A 12,023-nucleotide genomic window follows, 5' to 3' on the forward strand; every position below is an offset into this window, starting at 1 on the left:
TCCTGGTTGGGGCAGGGCTAACCGCCGCAGCCCTGCCCCACGCGCGTCTGTCAGCGCGTATCTCCGCCTCTCCCCCGCCCCTCTCAGTCTTCCTTCACTGAGAGGGGCGGGGGAGAGGCGGCGATGCGCCGCTGATAGACACGACTGGAGGCAGGGCTGCGGCAGTTAGCCCTGCATCCAGGAGCGACCAAGTCTGCAACCAAGTGTTGCAGTGGTGGGTTTGGGGGTGAAGGGACCCCCGTTTAGCGTCGAGATAGCGGCGGTTTAGCAGGGGCACACGTGCCCCTGCTAACTTTGAGCTCTGAAGCGAGATTTATTCTCGCTTCAGAGTCTCTTTAAGACCACCTATCCCCATCTTCCCTCTCCAAAACGATCCCCTATTCCTCTCTCACTCCCATTCCCAACCCGACCTAATAGAGTCTACCTTACTATGGTGGGCCAGCTTACAATCCTATTGGACAAAATGTAATTTAGTTTTAGCCAACTGGATTAGCCAAAGGACTAAAAAAAATAATATAATAAACGATCTTAGATGGAGATTAACTAATTTGGGCCCTTTTTTATTAAGCACGTTTCGATTTAAAAATTGTATCGTTCCCATTTTGCCAATAGCAACAGCACGGCGATGAACATGTAAATTGCATTGCCGGGTTTTTGCTAGTGCAATTGGTATTTTCCAGAATTACAATTGTTGGCCTGCATCTTTTTTTGTTTTGTTTGCGTTTCTATGCTTTGTACCTTTTTGGTGAGGATTGGTATGGCTATAGGGAGGAGGACGCCATTATTAGAATTTGGGGGTGTATTTAAATCATTTTAAATACGCCCCTGAGTTCTACTCTGTAGGTTGCAACAATTTGTAATCACCAATCAAGTTCTCTTAAGGGCCAGTTCACACTTGGGGTGCTTTGGTGGGTAGTGTTTCTGCTCTTTGCTGATAGCCGGTATTCAGCAAAGCACTGCGGTAAATCCTTGCAGTGCCTTCGATGTGCGTAAATCGCAAAAGTGCACTGCGTGCAACATTTTGCTGGCAGTTAGAACACCATTCTCATTCTCTGGAATGAGACCGAAAAACGCAATCACTGCAACATGGAGCCACAGTTGCTTAGTAGAAATGCAATCATACTCCGTAGGCGATTATGATTTGAATTTTGCGATCCCAGTGTTGAACCCGGCCTAAGGGGGACCAGCTGGATCCCAATTAATTATCAGGTGGTCGTTGTGTTCCCCAACTTTGCACTTGAGGGTGTAAGAGTGGTACCCTTTAAGACCACCTATCCCCCTCTTCCCTCTCCAAAACACTATTCCTCTCTCACTCCCATCACCTAACCCGCCCTAATAGAGTCTACCTTACCATGGTGGGCCGGCTTACAATCCTATTTGCCAAAATGTGATTTACTTTTAGCCAACTGGATTAGCCAAAGGACTCTGTTAAAAAAAGAATATAATAAACTATCTTAGATGGAGATTAACTAATTAGGGCCCTTTTTTATTAAGAACGTTTCGATTTAAAAATTGTATCGTTCCCATTTTGCCAATAGCAACAGCATGGCGATGAACATGTAAATTGCATTGCCGGGTTTTTGCTAGTGCAATTGGTATTTTCCAGAATTACAATTGTTGGCCTGCATCTTTTTTTGTTTTGTTTGCGTTTCTATGCTTTGTCCCTTTTTGGTGAGGATTGGTATGGCTATGGGGAGGAGGAGGCCATTATTAGAATTTGGGGGTGTATTTAAATCATTTTAAATACACCTCTGAGTTCTACTCTGCAGGTTGCAACAATTTGTAATCACCAATCAAGTTCTCTTAAGGGCCAGTTCACTCTTGGGGTGCTTTGGTGGGTAGTGTTTCTGCTATTTGCTGATAGCCGGTATTCAGCAAAGCACTGCGGTAAATCCTTGCAGTGCCTGTGATGTGCGTATATCGCAAAAGTGCACTGCGTGCAAAATTTTGCTGGCAGTTAGAGCGCCATTCTCATTCTCTGGAATGAGACCGAAAAACGCAATCACTGCAACATGGAGCCACAATTGCTTAGTAGAAATGCAATCACACTCCATAGGTGATTGCGATTTGCCTTTTGCGATCCCAGTGTTGAACCCGGCCTAAGGGGGACCAGCTGGATCCCAATTATTTATCAGGTGGTCGTTGTGTTCCCCGACTTTGCACTTGAGGGTGTAAGAGTGGTACCCTTTAAGTCCACCTATCTCCCCATCTTCCCTCTCCAAAACACTATACTCTATTCCTCTCTCACTCCCATCACCTAACCCGCCCTAATAGAGTCTACCTTACCATGGTGGGCTGGCTTTCAATCCTATTTGCCAAAATGTGATTTACTTTTAGCCAACTGGATTAGCCAAAGGACTCTGTTAAAAAAAGAATATAATAAACTATCTTAGATGGAGATTAACTAATTAGGGCCCTTTTTTATTAAGAACGTTTCGATTTAAAAATTGTATCGTTCTCATTTTGCCAATAGCAACAGCACGGCGATGAACATGTAAATTGCATTGCCGGGTTTTTGCTAGTGCAATTGGTATTTTCCAGAATTACAATTGTTGGTCTGCATCTTTTTTTGTTTTTTTTGCGTTTCTATGCTTTATACCTTTTTGGTGAGGATGGGTATGGCTATGGGGAGGAGGAGGCCATTATTAGAATTTGGGGGTGTATTTAAATCATTTTAAATACACCCCTGAGTTCTACTCTGCAGGTTGCAACAATTTGTAATCACCAATCAAGTTCTCTTAAGGGCCAGTTCACTCTTAGGGTGCTTTGGTGGGTAGTGTTTCTGCTCTTTGCTGATAGCCGGTATTCAGCAAAGCACTGCGGTAAATCCTTGCAGTGCCTGTGATGTGCGTAAATCGCAAAAGTGCACTGCGTGCAACATTTTGCTGGCAGTTAGAACACCATTCTCATTCTCTGGAATGAGACCGAAAAACGCAATCACTGCAACATGGAGCCACAGTTGCTTAGTAGAAATGCAATCACACTCCGTAGGCGATTGTGATTTGCCTTTTGCGATCCCAGTGTTGAACCCGGCCTAAGGGGGACCAGCTGGATCCCAATTAATTATCAGGTGGTCGTTGTGTTCCCCAACTTTGCACTTGAGGGTGTAAGAGTGGTACCCTTTAAGACCACCTATCCCCATCTTCCTTCTCCAAAACGCTATCCCCTATTCCTCTCTCACTCCCATTCCCTAACCCGCCCTAATAGAGTCTACCTTACCATGGTGGGCCGGCTTACAATCCTATTGGCCAAAATGTAATTTAGTTTTAGCCAACTGGATTAGCCAAAGGACTCTGTTAAAAAAGAATATAATAAACGATCTTAGATGGAGATTAACTAATTAGCGCCCTTTTTTATTAAGCAAGTTTCGATTTAAAAATTGTATCGTTCCCATTTTGCCAATAGCAACAGCACGGCGATGAACATGTAAATTGCATTGCCGGGTTTTTGCTAGTGCAATTGGTATTTTCCAGAATTACAATTGTTGGCCTGCATCTTTTTTTGTTTTGTTTGCGTTTCTATGCTTTGTATCTTTTTGGTGAGGATTGGTATGGCTATGGGGAGGAGGAGGCCATTATTAGGCGTACGTTAAAAAGGGGCGCTGGGAAAAAAGGGCGCCGGGTTTTTAACGATAAGCATGGATAACGTTTAAAAATGTATTGTACTATATTTCGTTTAAAATTAATGTTTTTTAAAGTTATAAATCATTAAATAATGTGCATTAAATCGGCAATTGTAAAAACGTTAATCTTTCGTTTAAATACTGAAACGTATAATAACGTTAAAAAAAAAAAAATTACTAAGTAACCCTCCCTGTACCTACCCCTAACCCCTAGACCCCCCTGTTAGTGCCTAAACCTAAGACCCCCCTGTGGGTGCTTAAACCTAAGACCCCCCTGTTGGTGCCTAAACCTAAGACCCCCCTGTTGGTGCCTAAACCTAAGACCCCCCTGTTGGTGCCTAAACCTAAGACCCCCCTGTTGGTGCCTAAACCTAAGACCCCCCTTTTGGTGCCTAAACCTAAGACCCCCTGTTGGTGCCTAAACCTAAGACCCCCCCTGTTGATTCCTAAACCTAAGACCCCCCTGTTGGTGCCTAAACCTAAGACCCCCCTGTTGGTTTTTTCGTTTAAAAATAATGTAAAAAAAAAAATGTACTTTTTTTCGTTTAAAAATAATGTTTGAAAAAAAATATTGTACTGTTTTTCGTTTAAAAATAATATTTAAAATGTATAAATCATTAAATAATGTGTAATCATGAGAAGCAGTAATAAAACATTAAGTCTCCGGGCGCCGCTTTTAAAACGTTATTTTTCACCGGCGCCCTTTTTTCCTATCGGGCGCCCATTAAACGATATTTATTATAGGAGTGAATGGCGGCGCCCGATTTGTCCACTAGCCTCAGGCGCCCGAATTTACTGTTTCCCATTATTAGAATTTGGGGGTATATTTAAATCATTTTAAATATGCCCCTGAGTTCTACTCTGCAGGTTGCAACAATTTGTAATCACTTATCAAGTTCTCTTAAGGGCCAGTTCACACTTGGGGTGCTTTGGTGGGTAGTGTTTCTGCTCTTTGCTGATAGCCAGTATTCAGCAAAGCACTGCAGTAAATCCTTGCAGTGCCTGTGATGTGCGTATATCGCAAAAGTGCACTGCGTTCAACATTTTGCTGGCAGTTAGAACGCCATTCTCATTCTCTGGAATAAGACCGAAAAACGCAATCACTGTAACATGGAGCCACAATTGCTTGGTAGAAATGCAATTACACTCCATAGGTGATTGCGATTTGCCTTTTGCGATGCCAGTGTTGAACCCGGCCTAAGGGGGACCAGCTGGATCCCATTTATTTATCTGGTGGTCGTTGTGTTCCCTGACTTTGCACTTGATGGTGTAAGAGTGGTACCCCTTAAAGAGAGCCTGAAGCGAGAATAAATCTCACTTCAGACCTCATAAATAGCAGGGGCATGTGTGCCCCTGCTAAACCGCCGCTATCCCGCGGCTTAACGGGGGGCCCTGATCCCCCAAATCCCCTCGGTGCAGAGGGGGAGCGCTTCCTGGTTGGGGCAGGGCTAACCGCCGCAGCCCTGCCCCACGCGCGTCTGTCAGCGCGTATCTCCGCCTCTCCCCCGCCCCTCTCAGTCTTCCTTCACTGAGAGGGGCGGGGGAGAGGCGGCGATGCGCCGCTGATAGACACGACTGGAGGCAGGGCTGCGGCGGTTAGCCCTGCATCCAGGAGCGACCAAGTCTGCAACCAAGTGTTGCAGTGGTGGGTTTGGGGGTGAAGGGACCCCCGTTTAGCGTCGAGATAGCGGCGGTTTAGCAGGGGCACACGTGCCCCTGCTAACTTTGAGCTCTGAAGCGAGATTTATTCTCGCTTCAGAGTCTCTTTAAGACCACCTATCCCCATCTTCCCTCTCCAAAACGATCCCCTATTCCTCTCTCACTCCCATTCCCAACCCGACCTAATAGAGTCTACCTTACTATGGTGGGCCAGCTTACAATCCTATTGGACAAAATGTAATTTAGTTTTAGCCAACTGGATTAGCCAAAGGACTAAAAAAAATAATATAATAAACGATCTTAGATGGAGATTAACTAATTTGGGCCCTTTTTTATTAAGCACGTTTCGATTTAAAAATTGTATCGTTCCCATTTTGCCAATAGCAACAGCACGGCGATGAACATGTAAATTGCATTGCCGGGTTTTTGCTAGTGCAATTGGTATTTTCCAGAATTACAATTGTTGGCCTGCATCTTTTTTTGTTTTGTTTGCGTTTCTATGCTTTGTACCTTTTTGGTGAGGATTGGTATGGCTATAGGGAGGAGGACGCCATTATTAGAATTTGGGGGTGTATTTAAATCATTTTAAATACGCCCCTGAGTTCTACTCTGTAGGTTGCAACAATTTGTAATCACCAATCAAGTTCTCTTAAGGGCCAGTTCACACTTGGGGTGCTTTGGTGGGTAGTGTTTCTGCTCTTTGCTGATAGCCGGTATTCAGCAAAGCACTGCAGTAAATCCTTGCAGTGCCTGTGCGTATATCGCAAAAGTGCACTGCGTGCAACATTTTGCTGGCAGTTAGAACACCATTCTCATTCTCTGGAATGTGACCGAAAAACTCAATCACTGTTAACATGGAGCCACAATTGCTTGGTATAAATGCATATTGGTATAAATGGTATAGGTGCTAACCCGCCCTAATAGAGTCTACCTTACCATGGTGGGCCAGCTTACAATCCTATTTGCCAAAAAAGTGATTTAGTTTTAGCCAACTGGATTAGTCAAAGGACTCTGTAAAAAAAAGAATATAATAAACGATCTTAGATGGAGATTAACTAATTAGGGCCCTTTTTTATTAATCACGTTTCGATTTAACAATTGTATCGTTCCCATTTTGCCCTTAGTAACAGCACGGCGATGAACATGTAAATTGCATTGCTGAGTTTTTGCTAGTGCAATTGGTATTTTCCAGAATTACAATTGTTGGCCTGCTTCTTTTTTTGTTTTGTTTGTGTTTTTATGCTTTGTACCTTTTTGGTGAGGATTGGTATGGCTATGGGGAGGAGGAGGCCATTATTAGAATTTGGGGGTGTATTTAAATCATTTTAAATACACCCCTGAGTTCTACTCTGTAGGTTGCAACAATTTGTAATCACCAATCAAGTTCCCTTAGGGCTCTTTCACACTAGAGGCTGCGGTAGAAAAGGCTGAAAGTCAGCCTTTTGCTTAACGCCAATACATAGCGTTTTCAAAGAGTTTTACAGCTCATATGAAAACGTCCTTTTTATTTCTATAAAAATAAGTGAACAAGTCAGCTGTAAAATGCTTTGAAAACGCTGAAGTTGGCGTTTTCCATTGACTATCATTGAAACGCCAACAGCCAACTTCGGCTGTAAACAGCCCTGAAAAAGCTCCTGGGAGCGTTGAAACGCAACGCTCCAAAACGCCGAGTTAGATGTGAAAGGTAAAATGAAAGTCTATGGACTTTCATTTCACCTTAGAAAACACCAACTTCGGCTGTGGCGTTAAAACGCCGAAAAAGTCCTCTGGTGTGAAAGGGCCCTTAAGGGCCAGTTCACACTTGGGGTGCTTTGGTAAGTAGTTTTTCTGCTCTTTGCTGATAGCCGGTATTCAGCAAAGCACTGCAGTAAATCCTTGCAGTGCCTGTGATGTGCGTATATCGCAAAAGTGCGCTGCATGCAACATTTTGCAAAATGCAGTTAGCACCCCAGTTCACACTTGGGGTGCTTTGGTGGGTAGCGTTTCTGCTCTTTGCTGATAGCCGGTATTTAGCAAAGCACTGCAGTAAATCCTAAACAGTTTATATGAGTATGCAGTTAGTGCAAGCAAACCTGTGTAAATGAAGAAGCAGAGTGTACCTGGCTGTGCAACATATGTCCAGCAGTGGCATTTTTAGCAATAGCATTGGAGGCAGTTGTGGATACAGAGTAGTAGTTTCCAGCAGAGTCCTGTGGCTGTTGAATCCTGTTTGAATTCCTGGGTGAATGCTTGGTAAATTCGTGGTAAGTTGTAAATCACTTTGTAATAAATGGCACTTACATAGCAAAGAAATGAACAGCGCTACTTAAAAACAGATGCGTGCCTACCTGCAAAAAAGTGCAAGCCCCACTTATGGGATAAAATACACACTGAGCATACACATGACCTGTCTACCACTTGGAGGATGTTGGTTTCCTGTAACAGCTTGCATGCAACTTGTTAAGTACTCGTCCCTCCCACTGTCGAAGAAGTCTTTCCTCCATGGGAGGGGACCTAACACTAACTAAATCCTACCTATGCATATGCATAGCCTGGGCGCGCTACCAAGTAAAATTGAAAATTGCGCAAAAAAGTGGGAGCAGAACATCACCAGGCCGCCTCCGAATGGCCTCTGCTCAGAGATGCGCTGAGCCCCCCCAGCAACTACAAACGCACCTTGAACCCAAACAGAGGCTCTGCATATACACCAAAAGCAAAGCTGTTAAGAGGGAGCAGCTGACCAAAAATAAATTAAATTAGTACATAGCAAAGAAATGAACAGCGCTACTTAAAAACAGATGAGTGCCTACCTGCAAAAGAGTGCAAGCCCCACTTATGGGATAAAATACACACTGAGCATACACATGACCTGTCTACCACTTGGAGGATGTTGGTTTCCTTTAACAGTTTGCATGCAACTTGTTAAGTACTCGTCCCTCCCACTGTCGAAGAAGTCTTTCCTCCATGGGAGGGGACCTAACACTAACTAAATCCTACCTATGCATATGCATAGCCTGGGCGCGCTACCAAGTAAAATTGAAAATTGCGCAAAAAAGTAGGATCAGCGCATCACCACACTTTCAATTATGATTGGCCAATCACTGACCAATTTTACCAAATGGGTGTAGTAATGAGAGATTACCTACCCAATCTGTTCGTAGTTTTCAATATCTGTTGAAACTCATACTACATGGAGATGATAAAATTGGTCAGTGATTGGCCAATCAAGATTGAAAGTGTGTACCGGGCTTTAGGGAAACATGGAAAATTCCTTTACCTGCACTGAGCATTAATTGTACATTGCGATATAGCTGAAAGCAGCTGATTCAGTGTAAACCAGCCCTGCATCTATGTGTTTTTAAAGGGACCCTGAATTAAAAATGATATTGGTACTTACCTGGGGCTTCCTCCAGCCCACCGTAGGCTGCGAGGTCCCCCAGGGTCCTCTTGGCTCCTCTCCCAGTCCTGCTGGTGGCTCTGTTAACAGTGACTTTTGGGCTGAAAGTTGTCCATATACTTCCAGGAAGTTCACGTTCCGCGTCAGCATGACGGCCAATGTTACAGTCTGACGCAGGATTGTCACTCCGGCCAGCGTGATGATGCGTAGCGGCTGGCATGAGGACGCAGAGCATGGTCTTCCTGGAAGTATACGGACAACTTTCAGCCCAAAAGTCGCCATTACCAGAGCCACCAGCAGGGCTGGGAGAGGAGCCAGTAGGACACCGGGGGACCTTGCAGCCTATGGTGGGCTGGAGGAAGCCCCAGGTGAGTACTAATTTAATTTTTTACGACTGCTCAGCATTCCTTTAAATAAAAGCTTTTCATAACCCACTGCTGCATGTACTTTTTATGCATTATGGCCCAATACATACAAATGTGCAGGAAAATGCACAGCGACTAATAGAGAGTGCAGAACAACTGTACAATTAAGATGCGTTATCTGCCGGCGGTGTAACTCTGCAGCTCCCATATCGGTTTAGCTTCTGCAAAATTCAGGTTCTGCCTCACAAACCCAGAGCCGGCATTTTCATAGGGTAAAGCTAAGGGCTCCTGAGCCCGCTGCCACACCCCCAGGTCTCCCCAACTTTCTTGTACTCTGCAGAGTGTTCAGCTGCAAAGTGAACTCCCCTGTCCGGCCGGCTCGCTCCTCCGTCAGTATGTGTGCTCCCGTCTTTCCTCTAGCTGCCTCTTCATGGCATATTATTACATAACAACATACCGCCAGGTCACGGTGCAGAGGGGCCCCTGCAGAGAGGAAGACAGCAGCGCATGGACTGATGGAGGAGCGTGTCGCCGGACTGGTGAGTTCACTCTGCAGCTGGTTCGGGACCCGAAGGGGGTAGATTTATGAGAAACAAAGGGTCCTCTAATGCAGTATGCAGTTTCCTGGATGGACGGGGATCAGTCTCAGGGGTAATCGGGCAAGAACAGCGCTGGAGATTTGGGAGCTGCAATAGGTGCCATGTGAATTACGGCTATAGCAGCGCTCAGCCAGTAATTTGGGCGCCATTAAAAGACGAAGCCTAAATTATGATAAAAGCAGCACATGGAGGCTGCCATATTTATTTCCTTGTAAACAATGCTGGTTGCTTTGCTCTGTGCATATGAAGTATAGATTTTCCCATACTACACAAATCCATGGGGATGCAATCAGGAGGTGCGTAGACCGGGCCTATGAATCCAGCTGCGGCACTGCAGGTGACTGGAGCATGGCAGGATCACGGCACGAGCACAGGGCAGCTGCAGGCTGTTGGTAGAAGTGAAACCGTTTTCTTTTTGCTTTAGGTTTCCTTCAAGGCCCTTTTCCACAAGCGGCTGAACTGCGCGCTTTTCACTGCTTATCAACTGCTCGTGGAAAAGGGCCCTTAATCACCTGATTTGCAGGACATACTGATGTTATTCAAGGGACACGCTACCAGTCATTTAAAGTGACACTTAAGTGAAGAGGTAAAATGACTTTTAGATATCCCACGGTTTTGTGTTCTATTTTTAAAAACTTAAAGAAAGCGTATTTATTGTTTTGTCTCAGCTGAATGTAACAGTCTGTCTCTGTGCCTCAGAGTGCTGAAATATATAATAATAAACCGAACATTTATATAGCGCTTTTCTCCTTTCAGACTCTAAGCGCTCAAGAGCTGCAGCCACTGGGACGCATTCAAGAGGCCACCCTGCAGTGTTAGGGAGTCTTGCCTTGAACTTCTTACTGAATAGGTACTGACCCTAGCCAGGATTCAAACCCTGGTCTCCCATGTCAAAGGCAGTGCCCTTAACCAGTACACTATCCAGCCACTAGTGCTCTATTCAGAAATATGAAATATTGACCTTTTTATATTTCTATCCTCTCCTGGCAGAGAACTGGGCTTCCTAGAGTAAAGTAGTTTATGGCTCTGTAATTCCTTATCAGTAGTCTCACTGGGTCCTGACTGGAGAAAAACTGTTAAGGTGCCCATATATCAGGAGATCATGGGCAGGTTCGACAAAGACAAATTTAACTCTAATCGAATTTGATTAGATAAATTTGTCTGTTAACCAAAGCTGCCCATATACTGCAGGCCAATTCCCGTCCGATTTAAGCATGAAATCTTAAGGGAATCGGCTGTGCCCACCGCGTCCGCCCAGCCGCTGCCCCCCTAATGTATAAATGTGCCCCCCCAGTGTGTGCATTTATACATTACCTGTCCTGTAGCAGCCTCTGCGCAGTGTCCGTAACGTCCGAGCGGCTCTCTGTACACGCCACTGGCGCATAGTGTCTGGCGTTGCACGCTGTGCGCTGGTGGCGTGTACGGAGGCCACCCGGAGGTTACAGACACCGTGAGGAGGCTGCTACAGGACAGGTAATGTAAAAATGCACACACAGGTGGGCACATTTATACATTAAGGCGGCAGCGGCGGGGGTTTCGTGCTCATTTCAAAATCGGCCGCCATACCGCCGCATACCCGAGCAACCAACTTTCGGTCTCAAATTGGTTGTATCATCGATTGGGTCTGCACTTGATGGCACCGATTTTCAACCAATTCGATAATAATCGGATTGGTTGGTCAATGGACCGCCAAATAGCCTGATGTATGGGCACTTTTAGTTGCATAATACAATATTACCTCTTTCAGGCAGAGAAAGAAGAAAAGCAGTGCTTCTGTTTTTCTTCATGCACACAAATTGTGAAGCAGCCCATTGATTTCAATAGGCTGCAATTCTGAATTTAGATGTGTGCATGTGAACAGTGCTGCTCAAATCCGGATCCGGGAGATGCCCGGATAGTTGCTATCTGGATATCTCCCAGTAAACCTGTGCGGGGGGGGGAGGGGGGGTCAATCTTATCTGTCTGAAGTCTTTTTCGTCCGTCCCTCGGTGCCTCGCACGATGCGTTCCACACGCGTCACATGATTACAAACACTTCCTCCTTCAACCCGGAAGGAGGACGTGTTTGTAATCACGTGACCGCCGCTTGGACCGCATCGTGGGAGGCACCGAGGGACGGACCAAAGAAGACATCAGACAGGTAAGATTGACCCCCCCCCCCCCCGCACAGTTAACGGGGAGATATTCGGATAGAACTATCCGGATGCCTTCTGGATCCGGATTTGAGCATCACTGCATGTGAAGTCAGACACAAAAAAACCCTAACGGAAACAGGGGCCTTAAAGAGAACCCGAGGTGGGTTTGAAGAATATTATCTGCATACAGAGGCTGGATCTGCCTATACAGCCCAGCCTCTGTTGCTATCCCAAACCCCCCTAAGGTCCCCCTGCACTCTGCAATCCC

This window comes from Hyperolius riggenbachi, chromosome 9, assembly GCF_040937935.1.
Source record: "Hyperolius riggenbachi isolate aHypRig1 chromosome 9, aHypRig1.pri, whole genome shotgun sequence".
Lineage (NCBI taxonomy): Eukaryota > Metazoa > Chordata > Amphibia > Anura > Hyperoliidae > Hyperolius > Hyperolius riggenbachi.